This window comes from Oreochromis aureus, linkage group 17 (assembly GCF_013358895.1).
Source record: "Oreochromis aureus strain Israel breed Guangdong linkage group 17, ZZ_aureus, whole genome shotgun sequence".
NCBI lineage: Eukaryota > Metazoa > Chordata > Actinopteri > Cichliformes > Cichlidae > Oreochromis > Oreochromis aureus.
The window spans coordinates 18,856,635-18,877,608 of record NC_052958.1 but is presented as its reverse complement, the minus strand read 5'-3'; positions in this window follow the sequence as shown (position 1 = coordinate 18,877,608).

Genomic DNA, 20,974 nt, shown 5'->3' with positions numbered 1-20,974 from the left:
CTACTCATTCAGTGTTAGCGACTGCATCAAAACACAACAGAGCGGTCACATTTATAGTGCCTGTCCCTATATGAAAGCACAGAATCTTCCATTAGGCTGCAAAACTGGTATTTTTCCGACTTTTTGCGACTGCACACGCTTACAACTACTTAACTTTCCATCCCTTAGCCAGCCGCTCTGACATTTAATGGCTTAAGCCTGGACAAGGGTCTTAAAAATGATCACACAATCAAGTAGGAATGTGCAGACACACATCCGCTACCACTCCCCAGGGCCAAAGAGGTTCCTATATTCTTTCTGCCTCCTTTTAATATTTCATTTCCCGACTGTAGGCCTCATGTTTTATTGAGCCAGTCGGTGCCATGGGAAGAGGTGTTCTACATTATGCACCATCATTTATAAATGACCGCCAATCAATGTCTAGCCTTACATGTAACACTCACTAAAGAGGCACGACTCGTCTCCTTGTCGCCGCTGAACGCATTGATATACACACCTTCCCGAGCCCAGCACCGATATCGCACATTCTGTTGCTCGAGGAGATGACTTCGACTGGGCTTAATGAAACTCAAAGTTAGGCGAGGCAGCGTTCACATGCTCATAATTTAAACAGATGGGGATTTTCAGTTCCCGCTGGTTTACTTTGCTCCTCTTAATGTGAACTTCTGACATAAATATTTTACTTTGTTCTGTTTTTCTACACTGCTTCAATCGCAAAGGCAAACATCATCACAATTGCTTAAAGACACACACACACACACACACACACACACACACACACACACGCACAACAGATCACAAACACAGGCAAAACCTAACCCGTGGGCAGTGTGAATGAAGGGCAACACCGCCAAATAACAGAGGCCTAAAAACACATTTCAGGATGTCTTGTCATTGACAGAAGAGGTGATTTAACTCTTCACAATTTTTGTGCCTCCAGTTAATGTGAACTCTTGACAAAACACTCATGTTTCACTCTGCTTTTCCACACAGAACCCCCTAACACACATATACCAGCACAGTGACACTAGGTGATGGCACTTTTAGTCTCCATAACTTGGCCCTTGATCACTGTAATCAAACATAGGCAGCATCAGCCTGAAGCTCCCGTAATTATGGGCTGCTAAGGCCCTTGCGTGAGGAGCACACAGTCGCGGAAGTGCACACAGCGACGTGCACCTGCCTGCACGCTGGAACACAATCGTGGTTTCGAAAACATACACACACACACACACACAGACAAACACACACACAAGGGCATGCAGGCCTGTGTGCGCGCTCTGCTGCACGCTCAGCACAGACGGAGCCTCAGTAAAAGACACTAATGAGTCCAATGAGACTGAGGGGAAAACAGCTCCTGAAATCTACACCACCGTAAAACACCTCAGAGGGACTGAGAGGAAGCACAGGGAGGTGCGGCGAGAGAAGGTGGAGGGTGTGGGGGGTGAGGGCAGGTGGGAGGGGTTTTGGAAGGCAAATCATAGAAAGAAAGGTGGGGGGGAGGAAGAAAGAGACGATAAAGATAGACTGAAGGAGGTACAAACAAGAGAAGTGATGGAAGTGTTGGAAGCAATGATGGTGGTGGTGGTGGTGGTGGTGGTTGCCAGGGCCCTAGCGGTGCAGTTGCCAGTTGTAACCATGGTAACAGATTCCCATGGTGCGTGTATGGTGCAGCCTATGAGCGCTGGGCTGGGGGTGTGGGGTGCTAACTGTGCACGGAGGGGGAAGCGGGGCGGCGTTTCTTTTTTTCCATCTTTTTGGTGAAAGTCCCGCCTTTATCAGTTGCCCGGCAGAGAAGGTCCTTATGTAAGCTGTGTTTTAATGATTCTGGCTCTAAAAAGATGTGGTCTAGTTACATAAAATATTTTATTTTTGCCAATGTTGCCTATAACACTGGTGAAGAGGCACAGTCATTTGGTTATCATTCCAAAGGACCTGCAGCAATTCAGCAGCCTTGATGAATGAAAGCTCGAGGCCAGTGGTAGTCCAGATCTACAGTAGCCCAGAGCCAAGTGCTTGATCTTTGCACGTTCCAAGCCAATGGAAAGCCTGGATGATCACAACCCTCTGGCCAATTAAGGTTCAGCGGTGATTTCCACCACATTTTTATTCTCGGGGCATTATGTGCTGCCATTTTGTCAAAGCTGCTGGTGTCTCACAGATATGCACAAGGTGTCCTTTGGCTTTGGTACTGTGGTGCACTGGGTTACGTTAATAGTGAAATAGGTAGATGGGAGCCAGTTTAGCTCAGTGAGTGAGCAGGCAACCATATGCCAGGAAAGACTGTGGGCCTTTCCTGTGTGTTTTCTCTTCGCTCTTGCCACAATTTCTTATCTGTCTTCACTGATCTACTATCAAATACAGGTTAAAATGCCTTGAAAAAACTCATCATAAAAAAACCCCCCACCAAAACGGCTAGCGCACTCACAATCAACTTGTAAAGGACCATTTGATTTCCTATATAAACACAATGGACAAGTATTCTTCAAGTTAATGCTGTCAAGAGGCAAATCGTAACCCAAACCAATCATTTTCTGAAGTTTACGAGGTAATTTTGGTGCCTCAGACTAACCAAGTAGTTTTTGGTTTGTAACCTCAACCAAACCACAGAGAAAAGTAAGTAAGACGAGACATAAACCACCGTCTTCTGACAAACTTGTGAGTAAAGGTCTTTGCACACTGGAGGAGTAAAATCTGTGCAAATACTTTGTACATAAAAACTATTTTTTGGACTCACTTGGTTTTAAGCAGTTGTTCACACTGAACCACTTAATTTCACTGGACCAATTTGTGGCATTAATTTTTCCAAGTTTTCAATCTGAATGAACAGATCTGACCAATCAGACGACTGCATTTGTGCTCGTAGCTCAAAACGTGTGGTACTGAATATGCAAATATCCAAAATATTGCTCTTTTACATCAGACACAGAGCTACATGCTGCTACGGGTCAGCTGGCTCTCTAAAATCATCTCTCTGCCTCCTCTGTTTGGTTCCAACTCTGCCAACAAAAACTCAACTTGATGCACTGATTTCCCAAAACATGTACAAAAGTGATTGCAATGAATATACCGTAAAATTCTCCCTGTTGCCGCCTCCTTTCCTTGTTTAGAGACATCAGGACCAGCTCATCGTGGCTTGATGTCTACTCCCCTGTTTTCACAGTGCATTCTTTTGAGGACAAATTTTTCGTTCGAAAGTTTGGGACTTCATCTTGCTTTTTTTTGCTAGGTGTTTAAGGGCCTATAATATTAGGGATACCACAGAAAGTATCACATTACTGCGACCACATTACATTTCTCTGTTTCACTAATTTAAAGGAAGTTTTCAAAATTGTGTGAGCATGCTGCAGTTAGGTGTGCTGAATATATCTTCAGATTTCTGCAAAATGAGCAGAAAAATACTCGACTATAAAAAACTAAATGCGGTTTGTGTTTGCATGTCAGTGTGTATCAGTGTGTATCGTGCTCTGTAAAACCTCCATAGCTTGGCTACCACAGTATGTTTGCTCACTGGTCATTAAAGCAAACCCAGTAAGTGCACGGTACCTGTCCACTGGGGCCTGAGACGCATATGACAGACTACTCTACAAGAAGAAAAGCCAGTATTTTGGTTCCACTTGCATGCATGGCTGCTTATGGACCGAGTCCAGTTTTCTCTCTCAGCTTAAAAAAAGGTGGTAGTGGCAGCGGCAGCGGCCACCACTGGGGAAACCAGAGGAGGAAAAACAATTTATTAGCTTCAAAATAGAGTGTCCATCATGAACACACTGGGGGAGTAGTCCTTTTGTTACAGGCAGTGGGGGATTTGTCTACAAACAAGGCCAGAGGAATGCAAGTAAAACGTTGTTTTCACTTAATTTTCTTTTAAAGGTGAAGATTAACCAGGGGAATGTCATTAATGGGATGCAGCACCAGCTACTGTACAGCATTTAATAGTAAGCAAGTGTTGCTGTTATCATCCCAGCTATTGAGAGCAGGTTATACTATTTATTCTATATCAGAATAACGCGGTCATGATTTTATACCCTTTAACTTTTTTCCTCTACTATTAGAGTTTTCCCTAGGTCTTGGTTAGGGTGCTAAGACCTGAGAGGGACCAAACGGATTACACAGGAAGTTTACACGGTAAAATGACGTGGTTCTATCAGGTTGCAAAAACAGAGGCAATGTTCATAAAATAGGTATCCCAGTAAAGTTAAAAGATCTTTGTTGAGTGCTCTTCTACAGGTGGGTTTACAATTCCTTGTTTATAATATCTTTAAGTGGTAACAGCACAGCCAGCCATTATTCGCCAACCTCTCTGAGAGTGTTTGCAGTCGGTCTGAGTCAGATCGCGGTTGTTTAGAGATAAGTTGAGATAGGGAGCCTGTGTGATGGAAAGTGTTCATCCGGAGGTTAAGGGTGGTGGCCACAACCACCAGGAGGGTCAAGTAAACTCTCCATTCACTTAATTAAACATTTGATTAAGTGAAAGATTGTGGTTACAGTTAATTCTGCGCAAAAGTCACTCTTTCATCACCAGCTGAAACAGTGCGTGCTGCGTGATAGAGGGCACATTTGTTCCTGCACTGGCAATGTACACTGAGATCGAATGTACAATATAAATAAAGGTGAAAACTGAATGTAAATGGTAGAACACAGGACTAGTCATCATTACACAGATGTCCGTCTAACCTCTGCACCGTGTGCTTTACTCATCGTAACACAACTAGCACCTCCCATGGTCTTGGGAAGCCTCTGATGCAGGGCCTGATCCCTTTAAGTCTAGTGTTTGCTGGGGGTCAAAACAATGGGCCACAGACTCAAGCATAACACAAAAGGCAAAGGTCAGTGCTGGGGAATAAGCGGGATCCATTATGTTCCTGCTGTAGAGCACAGCAACCCACCACAAACACACCAGGAACACTACTTACATTCAGCCAGAGTCCAACTGGACATGTGAGGAATGAAACATTTCTACCCTATTGAAATCTGGGATGTGTGTGGGTGTTTGCAGCTTGCCTCGGGCATGCTTGAAATTGTCAAAATGTGTATTTATGATCACAATGTAAGCAAAAAGAGAGGAAATGGCATTTGTAGCAATTATAGGTACAATGTAGATATTCTTCACATAGAGCATCACAAAATTGATTGAGTTTTATGAAAAATGATATGATATGAATCAAGAAATCCATATCATGAGCATGTCCTTTAGCTTTCTTCAACAACCAGGATTTAAAAAAAAAATCTTTTACTGCAAAACCTGCGGCGCTTCAAAATTTGTAGCAAACCGTAGCAGCAAATGGCCCTTGCTGTTTTCGGTAGTTTAAATGAATTTATTTATACAGCAGCACTGAAATGAGGCATCACATCTAATCTCACAGTGAAATATTTATGAACAGTTCTCTATGTTGCATGTTTAATGTCAGCACAGTGTGTTCAACAGCAATAACAGACAGTCATACCCCACCGAGGGAGATCAGAGAATCGGGTGGTGAAGGTGTTGCTGGGCGAAAATATGAACAATAGTATTTAATAAAATGAATTATTTTAATATCACCCTAGTAAAGTGTCTATAATTATACAAAACATAGTGTTTACTGTTTAATGATTTTAAATGTCTTAATATGAACAACACACAGGTGGAGAGGGAATGTGAGAGCAGAGCGATGTCCAGTTGGTATTGTCTTTGCCGAGCAATTGTGGTTTTTGCCAGGATGTAATTTGGGCTAATCGATCAGAGAGCAGTAATGAAGTCTAATGCTAGAGCCCACTGTGTCCTAATGACACCCTGGCTGCCCAGTCGTCAAACCCAGTCATTCCAGCTGCAGACCCCTGCTGGGCCTCGGGCAGCTGGGACTTGACATCTGACCTTTACCAAGACAGCCTCCTACATCACAGCCCAAACCCCAACAACAACAACAACAACAACAACAACAGGACAAACACTAGTTTATGATCTGGAATGGAGCATGGCAGATGTCTCAGTTAGTTGATGCTGAGAGAAAAGCTTGTATTCTTTTCCATTAAAACCACTTGAGATAACTGCAACATAGAGACAATCTCTTAGATGTGAGATTACTTTCTAAAAAAAATCACAATACTTCCACGAGCTTTAATGCGGTAGCTGCTTTTGTTTTCACCTTGTCAACATGGCAAAATGGAGTCTTAGAGATACCTACTGTAGTGGAAACTATGCAGTTTTAGATGACAAGCTGTGCTCTGCTCTCTATGTACTAAGTGCTCATATAATAATGTAGTAAGGGCTGCTGAGTACTCATGTGTTGGAACACGTTGACACTGCATTTTTGTGATCCCACTGCAACAGGGTCTCTAGTTTCCATGAAGCTCTTTCAATTGATTCTAAAAGCAGCCAGTTAATTATCAGTGTGTGCATTGCTATCTGCTTTTTGTTTGTTTTTCCTTTTCATTCTAAGACTAGATAAATCTAAGAAACTCTGCTGCATTCTGCTTTGCTGAACATGTTTTTGGAATAATACAGCCTGGGTAATATTCACTGAAAGGTGTTATATTTTTGTGCTGCACAGGGGAGCTCAGGGGGAGGTGGTCATGCTGGATACGAGCACAAAGCACAGGATTTCACAGGTTTCTAAGAAACATTGGTGAGGTTCAGAAAAAGATCAGGACTCAGTTGAGGGGAACAACTGTATCTGTGCTTCGAGTCAAAGATTAATTTTCCAATGTTAAATCAAGACCACAGCCTTTTCTGACCTTAACAAAATGCTTTGAGTTGCTGTAACGTAAACAAAAAGATGTTAGTCATGCTCATGTTACCGCTGATTATTGTAGGGAAATGAAAAGCATTTGATTTAATGAATGCTGATTTATTACTGATTTCTTCAAGACTTCTTTGGACTTTAAACTTTAAAGTTTCTCTAAGAGTACCCCAGTGTTTTGAGCTACTTAAACATGCTGTGGCAAAGATTGAGAAAAAAAACAAACAAAGCTGCAAGCATGAATGATTGGACCCCAAGCAGATTGCAAGCATTTGGTCTCTTTGCATTTGTTGACCTCGGGAAACACTTGAAAACAAAATATATGCAGGACTTGCTACTTTTTTCCATGTATGACTTGACCACCCAGGGGTCTGAACCCTGGACCTTTGGATGCCCAGAGAATGTGACTTAGTTACTGTGGTTTTCCCATGCACTTGTCACAGGTTAAGGAAACTCTAAAAGCAGGTTGTTTTTTTAACCTACGAAATCTTAAAAAGGCTTTCAAGAAGTGCTGATGCTTTGACCCCTAATGATACACTTTACAATGCAAACTTTTGCAGATATGTTGAATATTAACATTTCATGATTACAACAATCTTTTTAAGGCAGGATTACATTCTTTCGTAAATGTATTTGCCAAACCAATACATGTACAAAAATAGGCTTACTTAAAAGTCGTGCCCCTGGAGAAACCCGTAATCTTGCACTTCACTCCCATGTTTTCATTTTTCCCATGAATAAGCTGAGGGATGGATTGAGCAGGTTGTTTGCGTTGCATATTTTGTTAGACCTAACATGGGAATCCAAAAGCATTTAGAATCCATGAATATGTTCACGTGTGGCCAACAAAACTTTAATGAAACAGAATTGTATAAATGGTTGTTGGCAATAGTGCAAATATGGATGATATTATTTAGGTGCTACAGTTTTTAAAATGTGGATGTTTCACATGTCTTCACCATGACAGCACTGATCTTTTCCCACAGTTTCACGGCGGTGATCAAACATTAGCATCAGCAGTTCAGCATTCAAACTTTGCCGAAGTACACTAAAAGAAAGTACTTTACAAATGTTTTGCGAAGAAAGTGAAGTTTGCATTTGACCTCTGAAAACATGTAATAACTACAAAGTTTTATACAATAGAGATACAGTACTGTGCAAAAGTCTTGAACCTGTTGACATTTCACTTCCAAGAAACTTGTGATTTTTAAAAAAAATTGTTTTGTGCAAAAGTTCTCCAGGTTTTCTGAAAGCCTTTCAAAGTTTTTGAGACAGTTTGACAAGAATAATATAGTATTTTTGCACCAAGAAGTTGATTACCAAAGAAATGTTATCTGAAAACTTGGTATATCTTGGCACGGTGTACACTTCGTCCTTGTCCATGGTGGAAGCTCTGTCATGGTTTTGGCACTCCATTTCAACCAGTGTTGTTTGGCATTTGGTCAAAATTGATGGACTTATGAATGCAGATAAAAGTATCAGATTTTGAATCACCATGCAAAACCATCTGGAAAGCAACTGACTGCAAGGACTTCATTTGTCAGCGCAACATTGATCGAAACACAAAAAGGGGGAACACAATCAGTCACAGACTGTCCTCCCCAGAGCCAGACCTCAACATTATTGAAGCATCATGGGGTCAGCTTGAAAAAACAGAAAAGGCAGCCAACAACCAGATAAGAGCTTTGAAAGTCTTTCTATAAACCTGGAGAACTATTTCTGAAGACCACTTAAAGAAATGCAAGAACGCTTTCATAAGATGAATATAGGTGATCAAACCAAACTTTGACTCTATAGCTCATTAGAGCTGTACAAATTGTGTTTTTGCCTTATATGCTGTATTGCACATATTACAGTACATACCTGCACTCATTTTCCATCTTTGTGGTAAAATATAAAGAAACGAGGGGTGGCTCAAAACTTTTGCACACTACAGTGTGTCACTTTGGCCAACAAAATCTCTCATAACATCACAATGGCCTTCAAAATCAACAAAATCAGGTCATCCCTGTGCCAAAGTGGAGGTTTGTGTCAGATATAATAAAAATCCTCTTCCAGGTGTCATCGGTATAATGCTTTAGGAAGAATGGGATCGTCATCAGTTCATCCTTGTGTCCAAGTGACTACTCCTGTCAGATGTAATTATATGATACATCACATTAACAAGACTGAGACAGACATTAGCTTACAGTGACTCTGACTGCCAAAACCTTATCAGTTCATCCTTGAATCCAAGAGAATTTTGGTGCCAAGTGATACAAGGTCTTCCTAATATAGCACACTCATGGGGACAGGATGGAGAAACAAACATGCAGCTGAAAGACGTAATCCAGCCACAGCTGTCGCTGGCGTAGAGGCATAAAAAATTACCACAATTGATGCTGATGTGATTTAAAATGCACATTTGACACTGTAAAAGACATTTTAGAATGTATGTGGATGATTAGCATCTAAAGAAAAAACGATAAGGAGATAGAAATGATAGAGCTTTAAAGACAATGGAAAGGAAGGCATTTTCTCCTACACTGACAGCATTTGGAAGGATTTGCTGTTTTGGAACAAAGACGCTGAAAAAGCGTGGAAAATTTGCAGGTCTGAGGTTTAACCCGTAAAGTCGTCCAGTGAATTCAAGCAATTGAGACAAGTAAAGCAGCAGCTAGCCCAGACCTGGCATCCTGCTAAATGCAAGGCTGAGCTCATTAGGACTGGCCCAACATCACACACATGCACACAAACACACGCACACACCAGTCTGTCAGCTTTTTTCCCCCCCACATTAAACAAGCATACACACAAAAGGAGCAGGAGGATAGAGACAATGCAGGGAGAGAAACCGAGACATGAGGAGAGCAAGGGAAAAGAGTTGGCAAACCGGCAAGGATCACACAGGAATGGTGAAGAAGCAATAGAGAGAATGACAGACAGAGATCAAGTGAAAGACAGAGAGAAAGATAGAGACAGAGGGAGATGGAAACAATGAGGGGAGAGACAAAGCAGGTGGCCTGGGTAATTGCCTGGGGAATATAATGAATGAGCCACAGTGCGTCTGACGGAATAGGAAATCGTCTCTATCTTCTCATTCCCCGTGCTCTCTCTTTCCCCCCCTCATTATCTCTCACCCTCTCTCATTCCACTCCTCCCCTTATCCATCTCCTGCGCACCCTTTTCAACATATCTCCTAACCTTATCTTTCTTGCTCGACGATTGCGAGCATTTTCTCTCAACTGCAGAGCTTTTACCACCTCTTCTTTCCTCTCAACTTGACTCCCCACTAATTTCTATTCCCACCTCCGCTAGAACCCCTTATTCTCCCAGGAGCCTGAACAGCTGCAAATTCTCTAACTATTGTGCCCACATATCTGTGAGACATCCCAAAATTTGAAATGTCTCGACGAATTTCAGAAAACAGTTTTTATATAAAGAGAAAATATTTTTTTGTGTGATATATGCTGCTACAAGAGTAGATGCACAAATTAAACATGGCCAAAGTTTCAAATCTGTCAGATCAGCGTATGTATAAGCACAACCTGCAGATGCTGTACTCAGTTTCCAGTAGTTTTGTCTACTCTTGCACCTGTAGGATGGTAAAGAGACTAGACATGTCCACAGAAGCCCCACCTACCGGCTGTTTAAACCCTTTGTTTGTAAGAGTGAGCCAATAGCCACCTTTAAGGGAAGGAGCTAAAGCAGTTTGTTTGATTACCTTTGGAGACGTAATTTTTGATCTGTGAATTATTTAAAGCTGATCTAGTTGAATCCAAGAATCAGTCATAAACCTTTTGGGAATTATTTATATATCTATAAAACGTACGAGCTGGTCTGAAAAATGAACTTTGACATTACGTGTACGTTACATGCTGTTGTTTATAAATACATTTTGATAAAAGTTTTTAGTGTAGTGGCACTTTGAGGTTACTGCGACGTGTTGTCATGCATATTTGTACGTAAGAGTTCATCAAACTAATAGTGCACATAGTTACAAATGATCAGTGAGCTTCTTGATTTAGATGTAGTAATTGATTACTTCATATTATACAAATACGTTTTTCATAATCAATTTTTGGGTGTTTATGAACAGCGACTTTTGATATCTCTCTATATAGAGTCATATAATGAAAAAGAATAACATGTCAAATTAACATATATGTCTGTTTTCACACATGGCCGAAGTGAACAAGTCCCGCTGGTTAGTATTCAATAATACTATTTTTGAATACAGTTTTAGATGCTGTACAGTAACATGGCATGGGGGAAAAAATCAATAAATGCAATTTAGTTCAGATATTTAGTCATAGACCAAAAATCAGGAAAATGGATTTGTGATTGAAACATAGCAGTGATATACAGTGGTGTTAAAAAGTGTTTGCCCCCTTCCTGATTTCCTATGTTTTGTATGTTTGTCACACGTGTTGTTTCAGATTGTGAAACTAATTTAAAGATTATACAAAGATAACACAAGTAAACACAAAATGCAGTCGCTAAATTAAGGCGTTTGTTATTAAGGAAGAAAAACATCCAAACCTACATAGCCCTGTGTGAAAAAGTGATCACCCCCCTGTTATAACATAAATTAACTGTGGTGTATCACATCTTTGGAACGCTGAGTTCAATTTCTCTAGGCCTGATTACTGCCACACCTGTTCTCAATCAAGAAATCACTTAAATAGGGCCTGCCTGACAAAGTGGAGTAGAACAAAAGCCAGACATCATGCCACGATCCAAGGAAATTCAGGAACAAATGAGAAGCAAAGTAATTGAGATTTCTGAGTCTGGAAAAGGTTATACAGCCATTTCTAAAGCTGTGGGACTCCAGCGAACCACAGTGAGAGCCATTATCCACAAATGGCAAAAACATGGAACAGTGGTGAACCTTCCCAGGAGTGTCCGGCCCACCAAATTAGCCTGACAGCGCAGTGACGACTCATCCAAGAGGTCACAAAAGACCTCAGAGCAACATCTAAAGAACTGCAGGCTTCACTAGCCTCAGATCATCTCAGCGTTCATGACTCCACCATAAGGACTGGGCAAAAATGGCTTATATGGTAGATATATGGTTCCAAGACCAAAACCACTGCTGAGCAAAAGGAACATAAAGTCTCGTCTCAGTTTTGCCAGAAAACATCCTGATAACCCCCCCAAGACTTTTAGTAAAATACTCTGTGGACTGACGAGAAAAAAATGGAACCCTTTGGAAGATGTGTGTCCCACTACATCTGGTGTAAAAGTAACACAGATTTCACATTTCAGAAAAGGAACATCATAGCAAGAATGAAATATGGTGGTGGTAGTGTGATGGTCTGGGGCTGTTTTCCTGCCTCAGGACCTGGAAGACTTGCTGTGGTGAATGGAGCCATGAATTCTGCCGTCTACCAGAACATCCTGAAGGAGAATGTCCGGCCATCCGTTCGTGACCTCAAGCTGAAGCGCACCTTGGATCTGCAGCAGGACAATGATCCAAAACACACCAGCAAGTCCACCTCTGAATGGTTTTAAGAGAAACAAAATGAAGACTTTGGAGCATCCGATTGAGATGCTGTGGTATGCCCTTAAAAAGGTGGTTCATGCTCGAAAATGCTCCAGTGTCGCTCCAATACAACAGTTCTGCAAAGATGAGTGGGGCAAAAATTCATCCATTTCATCCATCCATGCAATTCATTCATTCATCTACTGTAAAAGACTCATTGCCAGTTATCGAAAACGCTTGATTGCAGTTGTTCCTGCTACACTTGGCCCAATCATTAGGTTTAGGGGGCAATCACTTTTTCACACAGGACCATGTAGGTTTGGATTTTTTTTCCCTTGATTATAAATATCTTCATTTAGAAAATGCATCTTGTGTTTACTTGTTTTATCTTTGTCTAATATTTAAATTTGTTTGATAATTGATAATCTGAAACACTGAATTGATCCATTTTTTAAATCTTTCTGCATGTGCAGGTTTATGTAATGACTAATCAAAAACAAGGCAATGAAAAAGATTGAACCTAGAAATGTTTGATGAAACTTATCGAGACAAACTGTTTGCCGTAAATTTAGATTTTGAATACAAACAGTCCTGGGCCCTGGGTTTTTAACCTGTGGTTCAACTGGAGCCTTTTTTGCAGTATTTGCAGGTTCTGCTTGCACTATTATGCCTGGCTGGCTTTCCTCTGAGTACCTCAGCATCCTCCCACAATCCAAATAATGTATGTTAGGGGTATTCTTGCCTCATAGCAGTTGGGATAGGCTCCAACCTCCTCTGATCCTCAACTGAATAAGTCTATTAAGAGAATAAACGGACAGATGGGTTTTTAGTGTTTTTCAGTTCAGTTAAGGTTTTGTTAATAAATCTGAAATGGATGAATTATTGCTGTTTTGTACCTTGGTATATTTACTTTCTCTCTTCCAAAGGGATGTGAATAAAAAACTTCCTAAAACAAGTAAAATCAAATACAAGCAGTCCGAGACACTCTGCGTTATTTCAACAGTATCTTAAAATAATTTCCTCACTGTGCTTTCTGGTTTGAAACAGAACCAAAGAGACAGCATAGCAAATGGTCCACTGAGCCAATTAGCTGAAAGAAAGCTTAGGGCCAACATTTACCCACACAAAGGCGCTGTTTGGACAGTCTAAGAGCAATAAAAGAAGTTTTTCTTCTAATTCTGGAAAATCTGTGTCATTCAGTTTCTGTCTGTTTTCATCACTGCAAAACTAACACTCATGCCCGCACTGATGAGCCACTGCACTGATAGGAAGAGACAGGAGGAATTTGAATGGAAGTTGGATCGAGCCTCGGATGAGAGCGGGGACAGATGTGGCCCGTAAATGGAATCCAACTCCAATCCTACTCCACCGTTTTAAACCACAGTGGCAACTCTGGTGATGCAGAGTCTGATTTCTGTAGCCAGGTTATCGATTGCTTGTACCACTTCCACTTTATAATCCCTCTCTGGCAACAAGCTCTTCAACACACAAGCTTATGCTCTAAAAAGGATTTTCAGAAACGACTGTCCGGTGTCGCTCTGAGAGAGAATCTTCCTTCCACAGGAGTAAGCTGTCTGCATGATGCATCAAATAAAATGCTCGGTGAGCTTCTTGCTGTATATGTAGTAAACAGGAAGTATAAGAAGTCTGCTTTAATGTTTATACTCAGTGTGAACTTGGGCTTTTTTTCTTTTACTCTGGCCTCCTGTCAGTGGTCACTGAGGAGCATTGTAAGAGAATGAATGGGTGGATGGATGCCTGTGGTTGCAGGTAGATAGAGGACAGAGTCAAAACAGATGGGGAGGGAGGGAAGGATGGAAGGGTGTGTGGGTGAGATACCAAGAAGAAGGGAGGACGGGGTGGAGGAGAGACAGATAGTGTCACGTCTACTATTCAGGCCCATTTGATGAGATGCCTCAAACAGCTGAAAAGAGGAACGACGGGGAGAGTTAAAGAGTGAAAGACCTCTTTCATCATGACGACTTGTGCCACAGTACCCCCCCGTCCGCTCCTCCTCGTCCCTCCCTTCTTCTTCTTCTTCCTCTTCCTCACCCCCCCCCCCGCAACCTCCACAGGAATAGATAAAACACATTCAATCAGAGAGAAACGAGCAAAGGGGGAGAAATAAAAGAGAGGAGTTCAATCACGTTCCTCTCTCTATTTCAAAGACGGGAATCAGGTTGGTGGTTGATGGGGGCTTTTTGGAGTGTGCCACTAGATTGATACACACCAGGGTGCTAAACAGCGAGGAAACTTTTATCCGTTCGGCTTCACGATGACGCGCTGAACAATACCCAACAAAACAGAAAGCAGACAGATGGAGTCATAATCCACTAAACTAATAAATCGTTATAAGTGCATTTAAAGAAGATGCTAAAGAGAACATAATTACAATGAAAACTCCATCAAGAAGTCGTGCCAAGTGATGTGCAAAAAGAGAAACACTGCCACTTCTGGAGACGCTGTTGATGAGAGCGTTTAAAGGTACACAGGTGATTCTCTTTCATTAGGAAATTCCCATGCTTTAAGTCATTGAAATTCAGAAGCGATCAATAAAAATACAGCCTTAATGTTTATCAGAAGAATTAAAGAGAGTCATGATAGCTCTGCTTTTAAAGAGGTTCTTAAAACTGACCCTGTGGAGTTGAGTTGGGATTTTAAGCACTCACATTGGTTCTTAAGGCCATCGACTGAACTGTAATCTTTGTAAAGCCATTTCTTTTTCAGATTTGTATTGTCTGTGTCTGTGTTCATACACGCTCGCAGTGTTATTATTTACAGACTTGTGCTGGTGTAGTTTCATTTCTTGGTGCATTACTCAGGCCAGAAAGTCGATGTTTTGAAGCATCAGTCAAAGACCCCTGATTTGACTCTGAGTTCAGCATTTATTCAACCCCACAATGGTGTGATGTGCGACACCTGTGGCTAACTGACGAAAGGAATCAGAGACTGAGTAATACTCTGAGGCTGGGGAACCTTAACCTGTAAGCCATGTGGCAACCTGGTCGCCTAAATCTTTTTCCTACACTTTCATTCCATTTGTTTGATTGGAGGGTCTGCCACACTAAGTGCTGTTGCAAATCAGCTAACCTTTTGTAGGTTTAAATTATAAAGCTTCACAAGATTGAATGCCCATCAAGGCACTAACCGCACTCTGGGAAGGTGAAACACTTGCTCTCTAGGTATTTACAGGGATCAGCTTTGGGTGATTTTTAAGAACTTCTGGAAGAATTAAGAAGAATTAAACAAATTAAATGGAAATTTACTAGCTACATATTTGTATGTCACGTATGCATGTCCTGAAAATTGATTGACTTCTAAAGTGATGATATTAATACATGCATCTGGCAGCAGAGAGTGATTGGAAGTTCCTGTTTCTGTCAGTAAAGGGTGACAGGAGAAAACTGCTGTGGCGCTGCAACTTATGAAGACACCAGCAAATAGAAAAATGCCACAAAAACAAAGAAACCACCTAAAACTCACAAAACACAACAAAAGTGTTTTGGCTGAGACAATCATGCTACTTACCAGCTGCAGAAGTGATAATCTAAGCCCAAGCAGCTAATAGCATACATGTCTAGAGCATTACATGAATAGAGCGATCAAAACACACATGCATTTGTTTCTCCTCCGTTTCTTTCAAGCGTGTCTCAGTGCATGTCATTTGCTGGTTTTGGTTTCTGCCACCTTAATGTCTCCCAAAAACCCTTCGTTGTATATTTTGTGCTTCTGGAGTTTTTTTCTATTTGCTGCTGTTTTCTTATAAATGTGATTGTTCATGAGTTCATCATGGAATGGGAGCAAGTAGATGGCTATATTGGAATCGTGCCATAGGTTCAGTGTTGTGGGATGTGAACATAAACAGCATATACATTTTAGTTGTAACCACTGCTGGGGTCCAGATAGCTCTAATTTCCTGTGTTACAGATGTTTTGTAAATCACCCTGGATCGTGTAGTACTGTGATGGTGTCTTTCTGCTACCCCTTCATCAAAGCGGAGGAGGTCTAAACAGTAAAGGTTAACAGCTAACGAGCCAGGTGAGACTAAAGACACAACAGTGTTTTGAACTTTTGCACGAACCTTAGACAGACAAAGGATAAACTGAAAGTCTTCACCGAAGCCCACGATAAGATAAATATGGATTGTTTTGACTCATATGTAACACAAAGCTGCTCTAAGAATAATGACGACAGTATGTCCAAAAGGAATCTTGCCAAGCATTTTGATTAAGGACTCAGTTTAACTACACAGAAATGAAATGAATCTGGACTGAACCGATACCAACTTTTATTTAACTGAAATGAGCACTCATTGGGGCCAGCTTAATTTAATTTCACACCGAGGAAACTGACGTGTAGTCAGATCTATCTAGCTGACATACTTCTCTTTTTGTGTCATGTTTGTCTCTTTGTTAGCGCTTTTTCAATCGGTTTTAGGAAACTTGTGCCAGCTGGCTTAGTTATGGATGCGCATGTTTGGAGTTGGAGTTTGCAAGTTCCAAGTGTGAATGAACGTCCTCCAAATGTAAATATAAATATAAGTGCTGGAATATTTTGGCCAATTGGTGTCTTGGCAGGTATTTTTGTAAGCAATTTACATCTTATTAGAACGAGGACAGGAAGTTGAACTGAAGTAGCATGAAATGTTAGTAGTGTGTTGTTACACTATAGATTTCTGTCACACTGGACAAACAGCTATGCCATGAACAGATGTAGAATATATCCCTCTCCAGCAGGCCTCAGAGACCGAATCCAGTTACTCAGAGTGCAGCTGCCAAACCAGCAGAGGTTGGCAGTCTGACTTATAAGCTGACTGTGGTTGCCTCTGCAGCTGCTGATGTGTTAGCACTGTGGTAAGCGGTCAAGCTGGAAGCTTTTGGTACCTGGTATTCTCCCAGTGAGTTCAACCATAAATGAACTGTAGTGTTCATGATACCCAGTGGTTATGCAAGGCACAGATCCAGTCCATATGATTTTTCATAAAACACTAGTGACTGCGCACGGTGTGTGTGCGTGATTGTCTGCGCACCAAAACAAAAGACGCGATAACACAATAACTGCAGGCAAACATAGTGAAGGCAGATTTGATTGGATCTGAATCTCTGCCACGGATAAAGCAGTTCAGTCAGAAAGCTGGTACATATACAAAACACTCACACGCAGCCTCTAAGTAAATACATGATAAACAACCTGCTATAACACCACCATGCTATTGAATGTGAATGGTGTGAACATAAAGATACTGGGTTTTATTGTGTTGAGGCACAATGACGAATTACATATTTAGCCACTTTTGAAAGTACTAGTATATAGTGTTTGTGGATTTCATAAGAAATGAACTCATTTCCGCTATTGTGATGATGATGATGATGATAACACCCATTATGTGGAAACAGTTACATATCCTTCTGCAGTATTTTATCCATTGTAAATGAGCAGTTAATGAGTCGTAAGCAGTGGCCCCAGACTAATGCAGCCTCAGGATCAACTTTTCTCACTCTCGACTCATGTTGAGTCACAATCCACTCAGATGCTAACATAACACCCTGTTAAAAAAAAAAGCACAATAAAAAATACAACTGGGGCATAAAAACTGTACATTAAAACATTGCAACAGCAGCTTTAACCAATTAGAGTTCATCCAGGGTTCTAACTGACAACATAACGAGCTCAGGAAAGTTAAACAGTAGCTCTCAGTTCAGATGTTAGTTGTAGGTTTTTAACTTGCTAGCAAAGTCTGTAGTGACATCCATCCATCCATTCAAATTTTGCTTATGTATAGGGTGACCATATCCCAATAAACCTAAAATAGAATATGTTTCTCAGGGACAATTTGGGACATGTTGCTAATCCCAGACTAATGTCATTCTTAAGGGCTGGGCCAAAGCAGGCTACCCACAAGCCCCTCCCCCAAGCTTGTCTCCATGATGTAACTCTCTCCCAGTGAGGTAGTGTGGTCCTTTGATTTTCTCTTGCTAGAATGGTAGATACATGGATCATCCCAGTAAAACTAATTACCAGTTATATTATAAAATCTAATAACAACAGCCAGGATAAAGGATCTCCTGAACCACTTAGTTCTACAGTGCAGGGACACTGTGTTCAATAATCTACTCTAACTGTTGAAGCTGTTACTCTTACTTTAAACTGCCATTCTGTCTAGGCATCGCCTTTTCAGTAGTTTTTCATAGATGAACACAAGTCTTTTCATGCTACACATTACTTTCAACATTCACATCTATTGTGTCACTTCCTCCAATGCAAAATTGAAAAATAATAATAAAGACAAAAATGAATTTATTTAACATTGTGGTTGAATTTCCTTTTAGCTATGGTAGATGCCATTGTCCAGTGAAATCTGCATAGCTTGGTACCATTTTTACTTTCTGTGTTTGGTGTAGAATAGTCAGCAAAAGATGGTGACTTGTTAACTTGACCCTTGATGATAAAAGCCAGACTTTATAAAGGTATCAGCCCTCCTGTGTTGACTTTTGAATAGAAGCCTCTTTTGGCTGCTTAATTATTCACAAGGGGTCGCCAAAGCAGATGGATCCACATATTTGATTTGGCAGAATTTTTTGCCAGATCCTGAAGCAACCCTCTGAGGGATTTGTGTCTTCACCCTTTGTAAAACACATTTGCCCAAAATCGTTCACATGTTAGACTCTAGAGCCATTTTTAAGTATCAGAGCCAATCAAAATGTGGAATATTGTCATGAGACAGTGGCACCAGGGATAAAAAATGTTGTGCAGGTTCACACAATGCGGAAGACCTAGTCACTATACTGTTATGTGAATAGTGCAGCTAACTGTCCAGTGTGTGCACCGCTAACTAGTGGACTTCTTATGTGCTACCTCATTCAAGCTCCCGAAACAAAGTCGGATTTCTGGTGCACTTTAGGTGCACTGCGATGAACGTAAAGGCTCAAGAGGGTAAAGCTTCAGGAACATATTGCCATGAACCTCTCGGCTTGCAACCCTCATCGGGATAATCGCCTTTCACCATTCACATTTTATGTAGGCAGCTTTGCCTGAACCGCGCAGAGTATTTCTACTAGTGCAAACACACATATGAGAAAGGAAAACCATGGAAAACATGCTGAACTGATTCTCCAGAACATGTCTGACGCTTGCGTCATAAAAACAGCGACTTCTTACAGCATATGACACCCTGAAGATTTAGACCTCAGCTCAAGAAAAGAAAATTTAATACCTTCTAAACAAATGTGTTTGGTGTCTTGTGGATTCTTTGTAACTTTTCTAGAAGTGGCTACAAAATATGGGCACGCAGACTGTTTCTGTTGATCATCACACTCTTTGTGAAAAAGCTAACCACAGGATTGCTGTCTGCTCAGTTTGGATTCACTGATCTGAAGACAATCTGATGACGAGATTTTGATTATTTGTTGATGATATTATTTTATCACCAGCCCTCCTGTCCGGGAGTGAGGAATACAGGGGCACATGATGGATGGGGCCTATCTTTTAGACTTCCACAAGATGTTGAAGGGAAAGCTAGATTACTGCAATTAAAACTTGTGTGGAGTGTAGCCGGGCCATTGTATATCCCCCCACATTTAACAAAGTCAGGCTTGACAAAGGGTGTTACTGCTGTAAGAGCTATTCCAAAATATGGGACTCTTAGATAGAAATACACAGAAGTATTGAATAGGTAATAGGACACTCAGAGCCTCTCCCTCCTGTTCTTGTGACCCCTCACTTCTTGATAAAATATGATTCTCCAGTGCAGAGTGGGTACAAATAGCCCTCATGCTAAGGCGCAAACTAATCATTAGTAAATGGAAAGTGCTATCAGCTCTCAGAGCAAATGTGTTACACAGCCAGCTTGGCACAATAGAGGCTTAAGATAGCCCGTCATTCTGCTTGATAACTGGGCGAGAAAAGAGATTTTTAATAAAAATGGCTAGTTTCATATGAAGGAACCTGATTTAATACACTCATGCTGAATTTAAAACACAGGCAACTATGAAGAGGAACAAAAAAAACAAAAATCAAAAGCTGAAACCCCCCCAAAACAGTTAAGTCATTATATTACAGCTACAATAGTTTAAAAAGGCATAATTATACAACTGTGCATCCAGGGTCAGATATGATTATGACACTTTTATACATATTTTTTTTGTTTCTTTCATTATCTGACCCTGGGACCGAATTTATTGTACATCCCTGCTTATTTTGTAACAAAACAACAAGGATGAGCTCTCAACCTGCTGCTCTTCTTTTGTGCTGGATGTTTCTAAGCAGTTTGCACACTCTTCTATAGAAAACTGCTGTTTGTTTAAAGCTCTACTTCAGGGGCACGACAGGCATGACAAATATAAATTGGGTACGTCTGCTTCTATGGATGAGTGTCCACACCTCTCTGCATTACAGGGCGAAATCATGATTTCAAGTCATAAGTGTAATCACATAAGGATATTGTATTTTTAAAGGCAGCAAAAGCTAACTGTGCAGACCAGGGGAAGTTGTTTGCTGCCTGTGAGATGTGTGGCGTGCATTCAAAATCAGATTTCAAAGTCTTTACATGTGACATTTCAATAAAATCATCAACCAAGGGCAACACATGTGCTGAAGACAGTATGTGTGTATTAAAACACACATAACTCTCATGGACTGGGAGATGATGATCCACACTGAAATTAAAAGCCCTGCAGAGCAGCCAACCAATTTACAGCAAACCAGTTTGGCTGTGTATTTCCAGGCCTGGCAGTATTGCGCAAGGTTTCATCAGGGTATCCACAGTGCAGGGGACATGCGTGATAGTGGAGCTCTT